Genomic DNA, 22,492 nt, shown 5'->3' with positions numbered 1-22,492 from the left:
ATATACAGGGAGTCCCAGTACCAGATCAATGTGGAGCTATATACAGGAAGTACTAGTACCAGATCACTGTGGAGCTATATACAGGGAGTACCAGTACCAGATCAACGTGGAGCTATATACAGTGGGTACAAAGTACCAGATCACTGTGGAGCTATATACAGGGAGTACCAGTACCAGATCAATGTGGAGCTATATACAGGGAGTACCAGTACCAGATCAATGTGGAGCTATATACAGGGAGTACCAGTACCAGATCAATGTGGAGCTATATACAGGGAGTACCAGATCAATGTGCAGAGGTACGATGTATTTGAGGTAGATACTGTATGCATATGAAGGCAGAGTAAAGTGACTATGCATCAGAAGAGATAATAAGAGTAAAAGAAGGACAGAGTAGCAGCAGCATATGATGACTGTAAGAGTGTGTGTGTAATGTGTATGTATGTGTGTTCGTGTTGTGTCGGTATGCGTGTGTGTGTTATGTTTGTTTGTGCGTATGTAGTGAATTTGTGTGGGAGTGTCAATGTAGTGTGTGTGGGTGTGTGTATATGGTGTGTATATATAGTCTTGTGAGTGTTTTTATGGTGTGTAAATATAGTCTTGTGAGTGTGAATCAGGACAGTGCAAGATAGCGATAGTTCGGGTACCATTAATTGACTATTTAGCAGTTTGACAATTTAGCAGTCTTATGGCTTGGGGGTAGAAGCTGTCTCGGAGCCTGTTGGTCCGAGAGCCATTTGCCTGTTGGTAGCAGAGTGAACAGTCTATTGGTCAAGGGCTGTTCATTTGTCATACCAAACGTTGATGCATCCAGTCAAGATGCTCTCGATGGTTTAATTGTATAACGTTTTGAGGATCCGAGAGCCCATGCCAAAACTTTTCAGCCTCCTGAGAGGAACAATGCGCTGCAATACCCTCTTTAGGCTAAGACTGTACAGATGTGTGTGGACCATGTCCTTAGTGATGTGGACACCAAGGAACCTGAAGCTCTCAAACCACTCCACAACAGCCTTGTTGATGGGGGCGTGCTCTCCCCTCTCTCTCCTACAGTCCATGATCTGCTCCTTTGTCTTAATGAAGTTGAGGGAGAAGTTGTTATCCTGGCACCACACTGCTAAATCTCTGACCTCATCCCTGTAAGCTGACTCGTTGCCGTCGGTGATCAGGCTTACCACCGTTGTGTTGTCAGCAAACTTGATGATGGTGTTGGAGTCATGCGTGGCCACACATCCGTGGGTAAAACAAAGATATTCTGACTAGTGGGGACATTAGGGATAAGGTTAGGGTTAAGGATAGGATAAGGTTAAGGGTTAGAATTAAGGTTAATGGTTAGGGGTTAACATTAAGGCTAGGAGTTAGGGTTAGGGGTTTGGGTTAGGGGTTAGGGAAAATAGGAGTTTGAAAGGGAATCAACTGTTTGGTCCCCACAAGGATAGTAAAACAAATGTGTGTGTGCGTGCGTGTGTGTGTGCTCATTGCTGTAAAGTGTGTTGTTATTGCTTGGGTGTCCAATTAGGGCTTGTGTGCACAAACATCCATAAGACATAAGATCATCTCTTTGTTCTCTTTTGCTTTGAAATTATATCAATAATCCATTGAGCTCAATTCCTAATCTAATCTCAGAACAAAACACTGGCATTTAAAAAGTTAATCTCTTTACCAGAGAAATCCATACATTATCCTGCTGTACACTGTCTGTTCAGAAAATACACTTGGAGGGGCTGAAAATATTCCACACAGAATGCCAATATGTGGAGGGGCTGAAGTCCATACAATATGTGGAGGGGCTGAAGTCCATATTATCCTTCTGTACACTGTCTGTAAAGCACATACAATTGGAGGGTCTGGAGACAGTCCACACCGAATGCCAATATACGGCCTATGTTGCTGATGTGGACATTCCAGGTGATAGGGTAAGCCAGCACAATGAAAAATAATCACAAATATGGAGCAGAGACAACAAGGGATGAGATAATCCACATTTCGCGAGGGCACCCCCCTCCTCGCATCTGACATTCCGGTGCAAAGCACACTGTTATTCCAGGCTGGTAGACAGGGCGAGAAAAGTGACGCCACCGGGAAGAGCTCTGGACTGGATCAACCAGATGGGCGCGTGTGGAGCCGGTGATGTCATTATGGATGGGGGTGAAGGTGGGAGGCACATTGACGGTGTGTGTGGATATAAGACCATAGTTATGTCTTGCACTCGAGTGCCATGCAAATGGGGACTAGTACTACTTTTGCCTGAAGGGGATTCTGTACTGTGTGGATGTGTAAATCATTTCTTATGCATCCTCCCCTTGCTTGTGTCCTGTGTTTTGTGCCAATTGACTGGCAAGAGGAAAAACTCCCGACACAGCAGGGTCAACTCAACTTGCACAAAGCAGTGTCCCCATGTTTTGTGTCCAGTGGTCCATTCGATGGGCTTGAACATGAACAGTTCCATAGACCTACAGTATTTTCTCAAGATGTTCCCGACATCAACAACCCCATGTCCCTCAGGGTGCTCTCCATGTGTATGCATTCCCCGGCATATACACCCTTAACATTTGGGTCAAAGTCAGCAGGACTCCGAATGAGCTAAGCATCGTTAAACCAGAACCATGTGAGGTCTGTCAATGGAGTGGAATCAGACACGGTGATCTCAGCGTCTATACCCTGATGCCTAGACCCAGACCCAGTCAGTCAGTCAGTCAGTCTCCACCTGCAGTTTCTGGAAGTCTTTATCGCTTAAGAAGACGTCCTCCCCCTGATACTTTCCATACGCCTGGCTCCTGTAAAACCCATGTGCATACCTTAAACAACAGACGCAAATTCCTCCACAGGCTTGGTTGCTTAGAGAGAGAACGAGAGAGAGGGTCTTCGTTCTCTCCTGTTTTTCAAACTGTACTGAATTCGAAAGTTATGACATACTTTTTGTTTGACTTCGTTTGATTTGCTTTGTTGTATTAAGAGTTGGAAGGGTTGGTTGATGACTTTATGATCACATATTATGAAAGAGCTGGCCTTCCTCAATCACTTAAAAAGGCTTTATTTTAAGCCTCCTGGGTGGCGCAGTGGTTAAGGGCGCTGTACTGCAGCGCCAGCTGTGCCACCAGAGACTCTGGTGCCCAAGCTCTGTTGTAACTGGCCGTGACCGGGAGGTCCATGGGGCGTAGCACAATTGGCCTAGCGTCGTTAGGGAGAGTTTGGCTGGTAGGGATATGGCTGGTAGGGAGCACCCTGAGTCTCATCACGCACCAGCGACTTCTGTGGCGGGCCGGGCGCAGTGTGCGACTAATCAAGGTTGCCAGGTGCATGGTGTTTCCTCTGACACGTTGGTGCGGCTGGCTTCCGGGTTGGATGCGTGCTGTGTTGAGAAGCAGTGCGGCTTAGTTGGGTTGTGTATCGAAGGACGCATGACTTTCGTCTCTCCCCAGCCCGTACGGGAGTTGTAGCAATGAGACAAGATAGTAGCTACTAATTGGATACCATGAAAAAGGGGTAAAAAAAAGGCAACACGGAGTTACACGTGGAATAAACGTGCAGATGATGATGATGTGCAAAGGAGAAAAAAAAAAGTCAATTAAAAACATTGCAGGTAGTTGGATGGGCTCTTTACAGATGGGCTGTGTACAGCTGCAGCGATCGGTAAGCTGCTCAGATAGCTGATGCTTAAAGGGAGTGGAGGAGACAGATGTATACAGAATGGTGTCGTCTGCATAATGGTGGATCAAGGAATCACCCGCAGCAAGAGCGACGTTGTTGATATATACAGAGAAAAGAGTCGGCCCGAGAATTGAACCCTGTGGTACCCCCATAGAGACTGCCAGAGGTCCGGACAACAGGCCATTCGATTTGACACACTGAACTCTATCTGAGAAGTAGTTGGTGAACCAGGTGAGGCAGTCATTTGAGAAACCAAGGCTGCCGATAAGAATACGGGATTGACAGAGTCAAAAGCCTTGGCCAGGTCAATGAAGACACTGGCAGGTCAATGAAGACAAGTACTGTCTTTTATCGATGACGGTTATTATATCGTTTAGTACCTTGAGCATGGCTGAGGTGCACCCATGACCAGCTCGGAAACCAGATTGCACAGTGGAGAAGGTACGGTGGGATTCGAAATGGTCAGTGATCTGTTTGTTATTGGCTTTCGAAGACTTTATAAAGGCAAGGCAGGATGGATATAGGTATGTAACAGTTTGGGTCTAGAGTGTCACCCACTTTGAAGAGGGGGATGACCTCGTCAGCTTTCCTATCTTTAGGAATTTCTGACGATACAAAAGAGAAGTTGAACAGACTAGTAATTGGGGTTGCAACAATGGAACAATTTTAGAAAGAGAGGGTCCAGATTGTCTAGCCCAGCTGATTTGTACGGGTCCAGCAGGGTGGCTCTTTCAGTACATCTGCTATCTGGATTTGGGTGAAGGAGAAGCTGGAGGGGCTTAGGGCAAGTAGCCGCGGGGGGTGTGGAGCTGTTGGCCAGGGTTGGGGTAGCCAGGAGGAAAGCATGGCCAGCCGTAGAGAAATGCTTATTGAAATTCTCGATTATCGTGGATTTATCGGTAGTGACAGTGCTTCCTAGCCTCAGTGCAGTGGGCAGCTAGCAGGAGGTGCTCTTATTCTCCATGGACTTCACAGTGTCCCGAAACTTTCTGGAGTTAGAGCTACAGGATGCACATTTCTGTTTGAAAAAGCTAACTTTTAAATATAGACTGAGATAAAAACTATTCAAAAGTATTGTATATTTATATTTTTTAAACTGCATTTCCAGAGCAAGTTAAAAATAAATAAATATATTGACAGCTTAAAACCAAGGCTCACCTAGCTTAACAGACATTGCCCTGACAAACATTTGGGAACACCTATTTAAAATGGGAGGTGACCTAATGCTGCAGAGGTATGAGCACCGGAGGTTGGTGGCACCTTAACTGGGGAGGACGGGCTCGTGGTAATGGCTGGCTCGGAATAGGTGGAATGGTATCAAATACATCAAAGACATGGTTTCCATGTGTTTGATGCCATTCCATTTGCTCTGTTCCGGCCATTCTTTTGATCCGTTCTTCCCATAACAGCCTCCTGTGGGTCTGAGGTGGTGGACAAACTCAGAACTGATGAAGTTTGCAAGTGACTGAAGGAATAAATACATACACAAAGTAAGTGAAACATGCCATCAACAAACAAACCTATAGAAATGAGATAGCTAGTCTATATGGTGCCATAGAGAGCCGTCTGTTCACAAAATCAGAAGGCTCTTGTGCTATACACTTGTAGACTAATGGAAAATGGGATGCTAGTTTCATGGTGTCACGCCCCTGCAAACCAATGGAAAAAGCAGGCAGGCCAAAACAACTACCTCCAGTCCGGGCTGTGTAAACTCAATGACCCCTCTTTGTTTAATGGCCCCCCACCCACCATGCAACACACCCACTCACCTTTGACCCCTAAAGAGGCCCCATTTGTTGTGGCATTATCCGAGTGAGCGCACAACGACAAACTGGCCTGTCTCAGTGTCCTCCGGTGATGTGACACACCATCTGTCCCCGGAGGGCCTTTTGACCCTTTAGGAGGACACCACTGTCTGTCGCCCACTGTTCTCAGGTCAGTTTTAGGGACAGTATCAACAGGGTCTTGATAGATCACTGTGGACGGGGATCAGGTAAAAGGGAGGGTACACCTCTGACTGAGAGATGGATTAGAACGAGAGAGAGAGAGAGAAAGAGAGAAAGAGAGAGAAAGAAAGCACGCGAGAGCGAGAGAGAGAGAAGACAAATTTAGTCAGAGCAAGATATATTGTTCTACATTATTTTTCATGCGCGCCGCCACACAGTTTTCCTATGCCGATAAAAATAAGGAAAACAAGTATAAAAAATATATCCACTCACTACTTACTGTAGTCTCTCTGGAAAAGAGCATCTGCTAAATGACGCAAATGTAAATGTAAAGCATTCCTGGATTGAAATATAAACTGAAGTATGTGTGGGATGGATGAGATATGGAGAGAAAAAAGCTGCAGAAGGTTGACTGAAAGAAAATAAAAAGACGGAAATTAAGTGGAATGAAAAAACCTGAGGAAAACACCCCCTCACAGCATAGCCCAGTGTACTCTGGGTTAGAGTCTGAGGGCAATAATGGATGCCTGGCACTTGGCAGGGCATCAGATGCCCATTAGCGCCCAATCCACACTGGCATACTGGCATTCCTTGGCAGGGATGGTCCATATCTGGATCCTGTTGTACTGACTGAGGCATTTGGCCATAGTTCTCTTAGTTGTAATGAAATAAGCGCAATCATATTAAACATTAAAGGGACAGGTCACCACATTTTTGAGATTACCTATTGGTTTCTTTACCCTGTAAGCAGTCTACGGACAAGGTATGACAGCAATCTATTCTTTGGTTTAATTTACCTAACATTTTAGCATTCAAGTCATGGAACCGATATTAAACATTTTTGTGCATCATGTTCAAATAATCTATAAGTGACTTTGTGGAGCTTCACAATCAATTTTATATATTTTTTGGATGATTTGAACACGAAGTACGGAAAATGCTAATATTGGTCCAATGACTTGAATGGGATTGCTAAAATGTTAGCATGTGGAAACAGTGCCAGGGAAACTAAACCAAATAATGCTTAGACTGCTTTGAGGGTAAGGAAACTAATGTGTCATTTTGTAATTTGTCCTAATTTATTTATTTAAATTTTAAATTGACTGTAACTCAGTAAAATCATTGAAATTGTTGCATATTGCGTTTATATTTTTGTTCAGTAGAATACTTCTTATGCCATCGTTACTGCCTCCTCACCATCTATTTTTCAATGCCACCACAACGTCTGGCTGCACATAAAGATAATCTACATTCTAAAGAATATGTCTTACTCCCTATCATAACCCCAAATATAAGGTTGTATTACTCTTTGCTCTGTCACATTTGACAAACGCCTCAAACTTCTCCCTCTTTAGTCTGGATATTTACAACCATGATAAATGAGCTAATGCTAATAATGCTAACAATGGTGACCGGTGTAAAGCATATAGAAACGCATTGAGTAGACAGAGCTGAGCTGTCCTTGGCCTGATGAAAAATGTCTGACACCACTCCCCTCAGCCCAAAAAACATATGCTACAGTGCTAACAATGGTGACTGGTGAAGAAAAATAACCATATTGAATGTTAAACATGAATGTTACACACATGCAGGCCAATTTAAGATATTCACTATTTAAGAATTCATGCTTCTCGCAAATCATTGTCTGCTTACTCACAGGGGGAGGGAAGACTGTCTTAATTCTGGACAATAGAGAAGACACCTGTTACCAGAGAGGCCATGACCATTCAATCAGGGACCCCCACTGTGTATGTGTGTGTGTACACATTCAATTAATGGATGGATTAACATGGATGTATAAATAAGACAATAAAGAGACTGAGTTTGCATTCATGTAACCGCCAAGCCTAAATGACAACTCAGACGCTAAAATGACTTAAATTGTTGAATTTATTGATTGTTCATGTGTGTGAATTCTATTATACATATAGCGTCTGATAAATGGCATATATTACATAATAATGTCTTGAAGTTCATTGAGTTCATGTGTGTGTGTGTGTGTGTGTGTTTGCGTAGATATGTGTGTGTGTTTATGTGCGTGTGTGTGTTTGGGGTGAAACCAGACACACCCATGTCTGCAGTCTTGTCCAGCAAGGCAATAGAGACCCTTGGGAGTGTTCTACAAGAGTCCAAACAGATGGTACACAAATCGTCTCTCTCCCCCTCTCTCCTCTCTGTCACCCACCCAGAGATCCCTATATACCTCCAACTAAACCACTCCCACAAACCACCCCCACGCCAAACCTTCATCACACCCCGAAACCACACCGAAATCACTCCCCCAATCCACCTCCATTCCAAACCATCACATCCTCAAACCACAACACTATGAGATTATCTATCAAACTCTGAAACTACAATACTATGAGATTATCTATCACATCATCAAACCACAAAACGATGTCCTCTGAAACAAAGCAAGGCAGTAGTTCTATGGCCACTCTACTGCTGTCAATTTTGGAACCTCTTGAAACCTCAGATGATTAAGCTTTTGTAGTACCATACTGTACCCCCTAGCTGGGTCTCTCAGCCTGGAGACAGGACCCCTGGGGTAGGGTAATTAGTGTGCAACAGAAGAGGTAAGTCAAAGAGCTCCATACTACACAAGCACATGTTCACATTCACAAGGACACAAACAAGGGTTGGGCTGTATCAAGATTGTCATATCTTCATACCGTTCCTGTACCGTACTGGGGTATATGGTATTACTGGCAGTGCATACAAGGAGCTCTATTTCTTTCCCAAAGTTTAAAAGAAAATTACACACAAAACAAATGTAGGCAACAGGGATCCAGGAGGGGATTGATTGTCTCTGCTTCAACCAAGAAGCTTGATCTTGCAAGCTAGCCCCTTAGCTAGCAAGTTATCAAAGAAAATGCATAGCTGGCACCCTGAGTAGTATTGAAAATCATACCGTCTATATTTCAAAATACCCCAGTATATGGTTTATAAAATATACCGCCAAAGCCTAACACAAACATGAACATATACAGTGCATCCGGAAACTATTCAGACCCCTTGACTTTTCCACATTTTGTTCTGTTACAGCCTTTATTCTAAAATTGATTAAATTACCATTTTTCCTCATCAATCTACACACAATACCCCATAATGACAATGTGAAAACAGGTTTTAATAAATGTTTGCACATTGATTAGATTATTTAAGAAAAAACTGAAATACCTTATTTACATAAGTATTCAGACCCATTGCTAGAAGACTCGAAATTGAGCTCAGGTGCATCCTGTTTCCATTGATCATCAATGATTTGTTTTTGGAACTTAATTGTCCACTTGTGGTACATTCAAATGATTGGACATGATTTGGAAAGGCACATATCTGTCTAAATAAGGTCCCACAGTTGACAGTGCATGTCAGAGCAAAAACCAAGCCATGAGGTGGAAGGAATTACCCGTAGATCTCCGAGACAGGATTGGGTTGAGGCACAGATCTGCGGAAGGGTACAAAAACATTTATGCATCATTGAAGGTCTCCAAGAACACAGTGGCCTCAATCAGTCTTAAATGGAAGACGTTTGGAACCACCAAGACTCTTCCTAGAGCTGGCCGTCCGGCCAAACTGAGCAATCGGGGGAGAAGAGCCTCGGTCAGGGAGGTGACCAAGAACCAGATGGTCACTCTAACAGAGCTCCAGATTTCCTCTGTGAAGACGGGAGAACCTTCCAGAAGGACATCCATCTCTGCAGCACTCCACCAATCAGGCCTTTATGGTAGAGTGCCCAGACGGAAACCACTCCTCAGTAAGAGGCACATGACAGCCCGCTTGGAGTTTGCCAAAAGGCACCTAAAGGACTCTCAGATCATGAAAAACAATATTCTCTGGTCTAATGGAACCAAGACTGAATACTTTGGCCTGAATGCCAAGTGTTACGTCTGGAGAAACCTGACACCATCCCTAAGGTGAAGCATGGTGGTGGTAGCATCATGCTGTGGGGATGTTTTTCAGCAGCAGAGACTGGGAGACTAGGCAGGATCAAGAGAAAGATGATCAGTGAGATCCTTGATGAAAACCTGCTCCAGAGCACTCAGGACCTCAAACTGGGAGGAAGGTTGACCTTCAAACAGAACAATAACCCTAAGCACACAGCCAAGACAACGCAGTCTCTGAATGTCCTTGAGTGGCCCAGGCAGACTTGAACCCGATCGAAAATCGCTGGAGAGCCTGAAAATAGCTGTGCAGCGACACTCCCCATTCAATCTGACAGAGCTTGAGAGGATGTACAGAGTAGAATGGGAGAAACTCCCCAAATACAGGTCTGCCAAGCTTGTAGCGTCATACCCAGAAGCCTCAAGGCTGTAATTGCTGCCAAAGGTGCTTCAAGAAAGTACTGAGTAAAGGGTCTGTTGCAACAACCACAATAGAAGACACACACACATCCCACATACACACACACACATCACACACATCACACATACACACACATCATATCACACACACACATATTACACATCACACACAAACATCACACACACACACATCACACACACACACACACACAACACACACACTCTCCTCCTTGCCCTCCTCCCTCTCTCTATCTCCTCTTCCTCACTGTCTCATGCCCCTCTATCTCCTCTTCCTCACTGTCTTGCTCCCCTGCGTTCTTGCTGTAATGCAATGATAAGACTAATGGGGTTCAGATCTCTAAAAGAGAAAAGGGGCAAAAGAGGACACAGTGGATGGATGTTACTGCTTCAGTTAGGAGGCAGAGCGATAGAGAGATAGAAGACGTTGAATCGAAAAACAAATTTAGTCAGAGCAAGATATATTGTTAAACATTATTTCCCATACGCGCCGCCACACACACACACACACACACACACACACACACACACACACACACACACACACACACACACACACACACACACACACACACACACACACACACACACACACCACAACCACCAACACCAGTTTCAGACAGCCTGTCTCCTTGTCAACCCCACAGTGGCTTAGCCAGGATGCTGGCGGTTAGTCCCATCACCAAAAGCCTTTTTCTCCCTCTCTTTGGGCTGCAGTGAAACCGCAAGTTGACATCCTTCACATTGACACTTTTGTCTTTGGATTCATCTACAAGAGGAATGTGATTGTGTGTTTTGCTGTCTGAGATTGCGATCTAAACATCTGTGTTCAATATGTGATGATGACGTGTGTATGGGTTTGTGTGTGTGTGTGGGGGGGGGCATTAAAACATTCCTTCGCTAACAGTCCTCTGCAGGGCACTAACCAGACACCATATTTCACCCGAATGTTTTAACTTGAATTATTTTGACGTTTCAATGTGTTCACTGTAAAGCAGATGAAAACTGCTTCACAAAATAAGTCCATCACCTAGCAACCTCAACAAGACGTTCAAACCTCTTGGTGTAAGAGTTAAGCCATCATCAGTCACTCCTTTTGCTTAATACCAGTTCTGTTGCAATCAAATGATGTCTGGTGTTGTTGCTACGGGCTACAGTTTGCAAATAGACAATTTCCAATTTCATCAACCCTTTTAATCGTTGTCTTTAAGCTTTCACCAGACGAGTCACCAGACAATTGGGTAAACTCAGAGTCTATGAATCAAAGAAGAGACTGTCATTTAAAGGGGATGTGGCCAACTTATAAATCAATAGCCAGCTCAATGGGAGGAGAGACACAGTCATGGTGTTATGATAAATGCTCAAGTTGAGCTGAGACACGGTTATGGTGTTAATGAATGATAAATGCTCTGGTTGAGCTGAGACACGGTTATGGTGTTAGAGAATGATACATGCTCTGGTTGAGCTGAGACACAGTTATGGTGTTAGTGAATGATAAATGCTCTGGTTGAGCTGAGACACAGTTATGGTGTTAGAGAATGATACATGCTCTGGTTGAGCTGAGACACAGTTATGGTGTTAGTGAATGATAAATGCTCTGGTTGAGCTGAGACACAGTTATGGTGTTAGTGAATGATAAATGCTCTGGTTGAGCTGAGACACAGTTATGGTGTTAGAGAATGATACATGCTCTGGTTGAGCTGAGACACGGTTATGGTGTTAGAGAATGATAAATGCTCTGGTTGAGCTGAGACACAGTTATGGTGTTAGAGAATGATAAATGCTCTGGTTGAGCTTGGGTGTAGGGCTGATTAGAGATCATTTGGGGATTGGAAATGTGAAAATAATGCTTGGCCGCTCCAGAGATTGCCATCCATATCTCTCTGATAGGTGTTGGGGTGGAGCCTGTTACTTTATGGAATGTTGTGTGTGGTTTTGTGTGTCTGTGTTTATGTTTATTTGTATGAATCTGAATAAACCATATACTGGGGTATTTTGAAATACAGACAGTATGATTTTCAATACTACTCAGGGCACCAGCTATGCATTTGCTTTGCTTTATCGTTAGATGATAGACAGAGACCCTTGAGAATTTTCATTACGCATAAGAGCATACTGTGTTCTACCATTTTTAGAATGACTCTATAAGGGGAATACACTGGCAACTTACATTGGAGACATTTTGAAAGCAATGACAGAGAGACTGCAATTACAGACATTGGTTGAATAACTCGAGACATTGACGTCAGCTCCCCTGGTATTTCCAACACAATACACACAGTATTTGCTCGTGTTTTCTGTCTGACTCTACAGAACTGGAGGAAACCGATAAGGCAATTGATACTTTAATAGGTGCAGCGTTCCAATTATTGCGCCAATACTTTTGTCCCAAAAGCAAAATTGACTTGAGATAGTAGAGCTTATTCTGGTACAGCCTGACCTATTTTTAGGCTGATATGGACTTTAGGTGAACTGTTGTCCTCAAAGCTAGTGTGACACAAAATAACTACCACAATATGGAACTAGTAGGTATTCCCCTGCCCCCTTTGTGTACAACCACTTTTCCTGACTTGATCGTCTTAGTCGACGTCATGGAAGATGGTAAGCTTCACTTGAAACCTCCTTTATACGGTCTAAAGCATACAGCTAAATGAGCTTCACACCTTCATTTCCACAAGTTAGATACTATAGGTACATGCTACTCTACCTGACTGACTGGCTGACAATCAGTCAAAGTGAACTCCTGTGGATAAACAGAGGACAGGCCCTGAGTGCTAATTAGCTCCAACTGCTTTAACAAGTTAGGGTATGTCAGAGCTGTCAATCAACTCCCTGCGGCTTTGTGTATGATTGAACTCCCCGATTACCATTTTCCACTAGTTACCACAGCCACAAAGTCAAAATGGCCTACATTGTAAAATAGCATTTATCATTTATATATATTTTTGCTAGCTTTTGGGTCTTAATTTCAGGTTCGTTGTAGACATAACATTAGCAGTGTGGTTAAGGCTAGGGTGAAGGTTAGGTTTCAAATCACCTTTTAAGAAGATAAATTGTAGAAATAGGCGGGGTTATGACTTCGTGGCTGTGGTAACTAGTGACGACCCCATTACCCTTCCCCTGCCACCATGGCAACCAAGTCAGCATGCTTGCCCACGTGTACAGCCTCTTAAAGATTAAGGGCCAAATGTAATAGTCCTGCTGAGCTCTCACAACTCTCACCCTTCCATAACCTTTGAACCTTATCTACCCAAGCAAACTCATGCCTTTAATATGTGCAGCAAGAGCTGTGTCCCTAAAGCTGAATAAAAGGTCAGAGTATAGTTTTTTTAAACAATAGACCATATTAAAGTCATCCCTTGGGAAAGGGGCAAAAAATACCTAGCTGAACACTGCTCTGCCTGAAGCAACCCAACAGGGTATTGGGAATACACAGTTGTTCCTAGCTAGAAATAAATAATAGCTTGAAAGATTCAACTCTGTCTAACCTTTAACCTTAAAGGGCCAATCAGCAGTTGAAACAATAACAACAGCCCCCACCACTGTTTTGGTAAAAAGCTGATGGATGGTGCTGGAGAAATGTAATCACTCTCAAATTCATAAACATGGCTCTGGATGCAAGGACTGACCAATCATGCTATCAAAAGTATAATTTAAACAATGTTTTCAAGCTATACAGTGTTTGTTTACATTTACTTTGTTTACAAACATTGGACTAAAACAAGCTTATATTTGGGTTCTGAAGGGGCACGACAGTTCAACTGAGGCATTTATATTCTGTAAGAATCAATGGGTATATATCATTCAATTATAAAATGGATTTAGCAACCCCTTTAAAAAGGCCTTCCCTGTGTCATTCTTTGGTCAGGTCTGCTTTGGCCTCTGCATTTAGTTTGCAGTACAAAGGAAGTATTTTCATGAACCCAGACTGATTAATGACTGATACTATGGCATAGATTTATGAGTTTTATTCAGGCCCTTAAAATAGCCCACATGTTTTAAAAGGGCATGACGCTTCCAAGACTACAGTTGTTTGTTAGAATGAGAGGGGCACGTGGATGGCCATGACTGTGTATCTCCTGTGTGTGCGTGTGTGTGTGTGTGTGTGTGTGTGTGTGTGTGTGTGTGTGTGTGTGTGTGTGTGTGTGTGTGTGTGTGTGTGTGTGTGTGTGTGTGTGATGAATGAATGTTCCTTCATGCGTGTGCCCACACGTGAGTTCTGTTGTGCTGGGTGGTCCACGTGATGTTCCAGAATGCTCGGCCTGGTAACCATAGCAATTCTCTCATCCCCAGGCCTACATATTCAGCTGGTGGTTTGTTTTGAAGATGCTGAGTTTTGTCTGTCTCTGTTGTGAAGAGTACCAAACAGTGTCATTGGCACTTTGACTAGATGGGTATACTACAAAGCAGAATCAATGAGTTAGCCAGCTAATTTGCCTAAATATTCAGAATATTTTTAACATTTGTAAAAGATGAGCTTGAAATGAGCATGGTCTGATTGACTCAACAACCAAAAACACATATCTAAATTAATCCGAAAAGCAATAGTTATTATTATTTTATTTTTGTATCCAAGTTAGCAGTTAAAAAAAAATATCAAAGTTAGCTGGCTAACTCATTGATCCTGCTTTGTAGTATACCCCTCTGGTCCGTTGGAACAAATGCCATGAACACAAAGAGGGTGAGGAGCTGAAACTATTCAACAGCATTGGAACATGAACCTAGTATCCATACAGACCCTGAATTCAGATGGAGACAATATTTCCTCTCTAATAGTCCATCTCCTTTTCTATTAGCTCTCTAGCATGTGTTGTGATGGGGTTCTGATCATTGACCTTTTAGTCTGCTTCACAACATGGTCTTGCTTTCTCATTGTTATCTTAAAGAGCTGACAGCCAGCACTGAGCCCCACATGAAACACCATGCAACTAGATGTCATTTGTTTCTGTCTCTCTGGGATATTTTTCCCTATTACCAAAAAGCTATGTGATTTATTACCTCTGTGTGTGTGTGTGTGTGTGTGTGTGTGTGTGTGTGTGTGTGTGTGTGTGTGTGTGTGTGTGTGTGTGTATGAGTGTGTATGAGTGTGTGTGTGTGTGTGTGTGTGTGTGTGTGTGTGTGTGTGTGTGTGTGTGTGTATGAGTGTGTATGAGTGTGTGTGTGTGTGTGTGTGTGTGTGGGTGTGTGTGTGTGTGTGTGTATGAGTGTGTGTGCGTGTGCGTGTGCGTGTGTGTGTGTGTGTGTGGTCATACAGAGGACTATTGGAATGTCTAGGTTCCAAAGGAAGCGTGATAAGTTCCAGCTGTTTTGTCTTGCAGTGGTGGGTGGGCAACCTGACCTCATAGCTCTGTGTATACTTTATACTTGTGTGTGTACCTTACTTGGTCAACTGTTCCTCAAAAGTGCTCCAGCTGCACGGAACGAGAGATTAGAAAGTAAAGGGGGGGACGAGGGAGCATGGCCTTTCTTGGTCACGAGATGGGGAATGGAAACGTGAGTCCAGAGTCAGACTGTCACACAAACCTGCATGCCGCGGGCTGAGACGTGTCCAACAGGATTATTTCCAGGCTCCGTGAGTCAAGCTGTTGTTATGCTGCAAGATGAGGAATCGAAGGAGGAGCAGGAGACGGTGGAGGGGAATTCCAAATGCGGAGACCACTCCCTTCTACCCTTGTCTGCTTTGTTCCTTTTCTCTTTTGAGCGGCTTTTCTCTACTGTACGTGACATGTACAGAACACACACATGATCAACACTAACCAGGTCTAAATGATATGAATAGGGCCAGGTCCATATGATATGACTAGGGCCAGGTCTATATGATATGACTAGGGCCAGGTCTATATGATATGACTAGGGCCAGGTCTATATGATATGAATAGGGCCAGGTCCATATGATATGACTAGGGCCAGGTCTACGATATGACTAGGGCCAGGTCCATATGATATGATATGACTAGGGTCAGGTCCATATGGTATGATATGACTAGGGCCAGGTCCATATGATATGATATGACTAGGGCCAGGTCCATATGATATGATATGACCAGGGTCAGGTCTATATGATATGACCAGGGCCAGGTCTATATGATATGACCAGGGTTGGTCTATATGATGTGACTAGGGCCAGGTCTGTATGATATGACCAGGGTCAGGTCTATATGATGTGACTAGGGTCAGGTCTATATGATATGACTAGGGCCAGGTCTATATGATGTGACTAGGGCCAGGTCTATATGATAGGCCAGGCCTATATGATATGACTAGGGACAGGTCTGTATGATATGAATAGGGCCAAGTCTATATGATATGACTAGGGCCAGGTCTGTATGATATGACTAGGGCCAGGTCTATATGATATGACTAGGGCCAGGTCTATATGATATGACTAGGGCCAGGTCTATATGATATGACTAGGGCCAGGTCTATATGATATGACTAGGGCCAGGTCTATATGATATGACTAGGGCCAGGTCTATATGATATGACTAGGGCCAGGTCTATATGATATGACTAGGGCCAGGTCTATATGATATGACTAAGGCCAGGTCTATATGATATGACTAGGGCCAGGTCTATATGATATGACTAGGGCCAGGTCTATATGATGTGACTAGGGCCAGGTCCATATGATATGACTAGGGCCAGGTCTACAGTGCCTTGCGAAAGTATTCGGCCCCCTTGAACTTTGCGACCTTTTGCCACATTTCAGGCTTCAAACATAAAGATATAAAACTGTATTTTTTTGTGAAGAATCAACAACAAATGGGACACAATCATGAAGTGGAACGACATTTATTGGATATTTCAAACTTTTTTAACAAATCAAAAACTGAAAAATTGGCCGTGCAAAATTATTCAGCCCCCTTAAGTTAATACTTTGTAGCGCCACCTTTTGCTGCGATTACAGCTGTAAGTCGCTTGGGGTATGTCTTTATCAGTTTTGCACATCGAGAGACTGAACATTTTTTCCCATTCCTCCTTGCAAAACAGCTCGAGCTCAGTGAGGTTGGATGGAGAGCATTTGTGAACAGCAGTTTTCAGTTCTTTCCACAGATTCTCGATTGGATTCAGGTCTGGACTTTGACTTGGCCATTCTAACACCTGGATATGTTTATTTTTAAACCATTCCATTGTAGATTTTGCTTTATGTTTTGGATCATTGTCTTGTTGGAAGACACATCTCCGTCCCAGTCTCAGGTCTTTTGCAGACTCCATCAGGTTTTCTTCCAGAATGGTCCTGTATTTGGCTCCATCCATCTTCCCATCAATTTTAACCATCTTCCCTGTCCCTGCTGAAGAAAAGCAGGCCCAAACCATGATGCTGCCACCACCATGTTTGACAGTGGGGATGGTGTGTTCAGCTGTGTTGCTTTTACGCCAAACATAACGTTTTGCATTGTTGCCAAAAAGTTCAATTTTGGTTTCATCTGACCAGAGTACCTTCTTCCACATGTTTGGTGTGTCTCCCAGGTGGCTTGTGGCAAACTTTAAACAACACTTTTTATGGATATCTTTAAGAAATGGCTTTCTTCTTGCCACTCTTCCATAAAGGCCAGATTTGTGCAATATACGACTGATTGTTGTCCTATGGACAGAGTCTCCCACCTCAGCTGTAGATCTCTGCAGTTCCTCCAGAGTGATCATGGGCCTCTTGGCTGCATCTCTGATCAGTCTTCTCCTTGTATGAGCTGAAAGTTTAAAGGGACGGCCAGGTCTTGGTAGATTTGCAGTGGTCTGATACTCCTTCCATTTCAATATTATCGCTTGCACAGTGCTCATTGGGATGTTTAAAGCTTGGGAAATATTTTTGTATCCAAATCCGGCTTTAAACTTCTTCACAACAGTATCTCGGACCTGCCTGGTGTGTTCCTTGTTCTTCATGATGCTCTCTGCGCTTTTAACGGACCTCTGAGACTATCACAGTGCAGGTGCATTTATACGGAGACTTGATTACACACAGGTGGATTGTATTTATCATCATTAGTCATTTAGGTCAACATTGGATCATTCAGAGATCCTCACTGAACTTCTGGAGAGAGTTTGCTGCACTCAAAGTAAAGGGGCTGAATAATTTTGCACGCCCAATTTTTCAGTTTTTGATTTGTTAAAAAAGTTTGAAATATCCAATAAATGTCGTTCCACTTCATGATTGTGTCCCACTTGTTGTTGATTCTTCACAAAAAAATACAGTTTTATATCTTTATGTTTGAAGCCTGAAATGTGGCAAAAGGTCGCAAAGTTCAAGGGGGCCGAATACTTTCGCAAGGCACTGTATATGATATGACTAGGGCCAGGTCTATATGATATGACTAGGGCCAGGTCTATATGATATGACTAGGGCCAGGTCTATATGATATGACTAGGGCCAGGTCTACGATATGACTAGGGCCAGGTCTATATGATATGATATGACTAGGGCCAGGTCTATATGATATGACTAGGGCCAGGTCTATATGATATGACTAGGGACAGGTCTATATGATATGACTAGGGCCAGGTCTATATGATATGACTAGGGCCAGGTCTACGATATGACTAGGGCCAGGTCCATATGATATGATATGACTAGGGTCAGGTCCATATGATATGATATGACTAGGGCCAGGTCTATATGATATGACTAGGGCCAGGTCTATATGATATGACTAGGGCCAGGTCTATATGATATGACTAGGGCCAGGTCTATATGATATGACTAGGGCCAGGTCTATATGATATGACTAGGGCCAGGTCTACTTGGACAATGTAACTTTGGGTGCCTAACCATGATACTATTAAAGCACTGTCATGTGAATGACACAAAGAAATACAGTAATATCATAAAAAACTAAATGTAGTCAAATATACTGCTTCCAAGTAGTATATTTTCAATTGGATTTGAAAGCCCCTTGAGACTTGAGAAGCACGTGAACACAATTAGATGAGATGGATCCCTTCCACAGCCATTGGAGTTTCCAAATGAGGTCATGGGAACGGTTCAGAGCAGTCGCTCAGGAGGAAAGGTCTGTTCTGACCACTGTGGATTGTGGTTTGCTTCACTAAGCTTTTCCATGCTGCCCGTACAGTAGCTTTATTGTTTTCACTGTTTAGAAAGTCTCGGGGGGGGGGGGGTGGGTGGATTAGTTGTATGTATGGGTGGATGGGTGGATTAGTTGTGTGTATGGGTGGATGGGTGGATTAGTTGTGTGTATGGGTGGATGGGTGGATTAGTTGTATGTATGTGTGGCTGGGTGGATTAGTTGTGTGTATGGGTGGATGGGTGGATTAGTTGTGTGTATGTGTGGCTGGGTGGATTAGTTGTGTGTATGGGTGGATGGGTGGATTAGTTGTATGTATGTGTGGCTGGGTGGATTAGTTGTGTGTATGGGTGGATGGGTGGATTAGTTGTGTGTATGGGTGGCTGGGTGGATTAGTTGTGTGTATGTGGGATGCTGGGTGGATTAGTTGTGTGTATGGGTGGATGGGTGGATTAGTTGTATGTATGTGTGGCTGGGTGGATTAGTGGTGTGTATGGGTGGATGGGTGGATTAGTTGTGTGTATGGGTGGCTGGGTGGATTAGTTGTATGTATGTGTGGCTGGGTGGATTAGTTGTGTGTATGGGTGGCTGGGTGGATTAGTTGAGTGTATGGGTGGCTGGGTGGATTTGTGGTGTGTATGGGTGGATTAGTTGAGTGTATGGGTGGCTGGTGGATTAGTGGTGTATGGGTGGATTAGTTGAGTGTATGGGTGGCTGGGTGGATTAGTTGTGAGTATGGGTGTATGGGTGTATTAGTTGAGTGTATGGGTGGCTAGGTGGATTAGTGGTGTGTATGGGTGGCTGGGTGGATTAGTAGTGTGTATGGGTGGATTAGTTGTGTGTATGGGTGGCTGGGTAAATTGGTGGTGTGTATGGGTGGCTGGGTGGATGCGTTGTGTATATGTGGGTGGATGGATTAGTTGTATGTATATGGGTGGCTGGATGGGTGGATTCGTTGTGTGTATGGGTGGATGGGTGGGTTAGTTGTGTGTATGGTAGGCTGGATGGATTAGTTGTCTGTATATGGGTGGCTGGGTGGGTGGATTAGTTATATGTATGTGGGTGAATGGGTGGATTAGTTGTATGTATGTGGGGTGGCTGGGTGGATTAGTTGTGTGTATGGGTGCCTGGGTGGATTAGTTGTGTGTATGTGGGTGGATGGGTGGATTAGTTGTGAGTCTGCGGGTGGCTGGGTGGATTAGTTGTGTGTATGGGTGGGTGGGTGGATTAGTTGTGTGTATGGGTGGCCGGGTGGATTAGTTGTGTGTATGTGGGTGGATGGGTGGGTTAGTGGTGTGTATGGGTGGCTGGGTGGATTAGTTGTGTGTATGAGTGGCTGGGTGGGTGGATTAGTTATATGTATGTGGGTGAATGGGTGGATTAGTTGTATGTATGTGGGTGGCTGGGTGGGTGGGTTAGTTGTGTGTATGGGTGCCTGGGTGGATTAGTTGTGTGTATGTGGGTGGATGGGTGGATTAGTTGTGAGTCTGCGGGTGGCTGGGTGGATTAGTCGTGTGTATGGGTGGGTGGGTGGATTAGTTGTGTGTATGAGTGGCTGGGTGGGTGGATTAGTTATATGTATGTGGGTGAATGGGTGGATTAGTTGTATGTATGTGGGTGGCTGGGTGGGTGGGTTAGTTGTGTGTATGGGTGGCTGGGTGGATTAGTTGTGTGTATGTGGGTGACTCCAATACCATCAGTAAGTTTGCTGATGACTCAACAGTTGTAGGCCTGATCACCGACAATCAGGAGACAGCCTATAGGGAGGAGGTCAGAGACCTGGCAGTGTGGTGCCAGGACAACAATCTCTCCCTTAATGTGAGAAAGACAAAGGAAATGATTGTGGACTACAGGAAAAGGAGGGCCGAACAGGCCCCCATGAATATTGACGGGGCTGAAGTGGAGCAGGTTGAGAGTTTCAAGTTCCTTGGTGTCCACATCACCAATTAACTATCCTGGTCCAAACACACCAAGACAGTTGTAAAGAGGGCACGACAACACCTTTTCCCCCTCCGGAGACTGAAAAGATTTGGCATGAGTCCCCAGATCCTCAAAAAGTTCTACAACATCACCGCAACTCCTTGGCATCCGGGTAGTGCGTAAGGCCCAGTACATTACTGGGTCCCATATTCCACATCCAGGACCTATATACTTGGCGGTGTCAGAGGTGGGCCCAAAAAATTGTCAAAGACTCCAGTCACCCAAGTCATAGACTGTTCTCTCTGCTACCGCACGGCAAGCAGTACCGGAGAGCCAAGTCTAGGTCCAAAAGGCTCCTTAACAGCTTCTATCCCCAATCCATAAGACTGCTGAACAATTAATCAAATGGCCACCTGGACTATTTATATTGACCCCCTTTGTTTTTACACTGCTGCTACCTTCTGTTTACTATCTGTGCATAGTGATTTTAGAAATTACCTCAACTAACATGTACCCCCGCACATTATATATTATATATTATATATATTATACATATATATTATATATATGTTATATATTATATATCCTCGTTATTGTTATGTAATTTTGTTGTGTCACTTTTTGATTTGATTTGATATTTTTTACTTTATTTTATTTAGTAAATGTTTTCTAAACTCTATTTCTTGAACTGCATTGTTGTTAAGGGCTTGTAAAGTAAACATTTCACAGTAAGGTGAAGGTAATACCTGTTGTATTCAGCGCAATTTGATTTGATTTGATATGGGTGGCTGGTGGATTAGTTGTATGCATGTGTTTCAGAAGGGGATTAGGGGATTGAGAAGGTGTGGGGATGCAAGGTTTTTCTCACAGATACACAACCTCGTTAAACGTTCATGTTGGGGGGAGCACACGCACACACACACACACATCCTCTGCATTTTATACACAGTCTCCTTTCCACCTCTACTTTCTTCCCATCTCCGTTTCTTCACACGATGAAGAAGGAAGACAGTCAATTCATTTCGACCTGTTAAAGACTCTAGATCTACAGCCATTTTCAACCAAAAACACACCAAGATGAGTGCTCACAAGAGACGATCGAACATGCATGCTACTTGAAGTCCATATTAGTGTGTAGCCTGATGCAATGTGTATCCAAGGAAACTAGTGTAATGCAAACCCACTGGTGGTATGAAAGACCACATTCATCAGACGATCTCTCTATGACAACGGGTAATCTTTTCTTCAAATGGGATGCATCAACAGCATGTTTGGCCAGGAGGTGTGCCCCGTCCCTCAGCGTGGGAAGATTCCAGATCCAACTGAAATTCCGGTAGAGCATTGTCACAGCGGAGTGGGCCGTTGCTATGGCGACCCCCGGTGCATATCTGTGTGTGTGTTTGTGTATGAAAGTGTGCCCCTTGTGTTGAAATGAGTTCTGGAGGAGGGAGTGCTAGACGAGATCCAATCAGATCAGAGTGTGAGGTTTTTAGTGAATGCCCCCCCCCCCCCCCCCCCCCAACATGATAGTGTTAACGACGTTGCACAACATTTTCCCAAACCTGCTGCCAAAACACCATGTAGGCCTACATTTCCAGTCGCTGTCACCCCCACCCCTTTAAAGCCCAAGCCCTCT

The sequence above is a fragment of the Oncorhynchus mykiss genome, chromosome 4 (genome assembly GCF_057628025.1).
Source record: "Oncorhynchus mykiss isolate SJ-2025 chromosome 4, ASM5762802v1, whole genome shotgun sequence".
NCBI lineage: Eukaryota > Metazoa > Chordata > Actinopteri > Salmoniformes > Salmonidae > Oncorhynchus > Oncorhynchus mykiss.
This window is presented reverse-complemented; position numbering follows the sequence as displayed.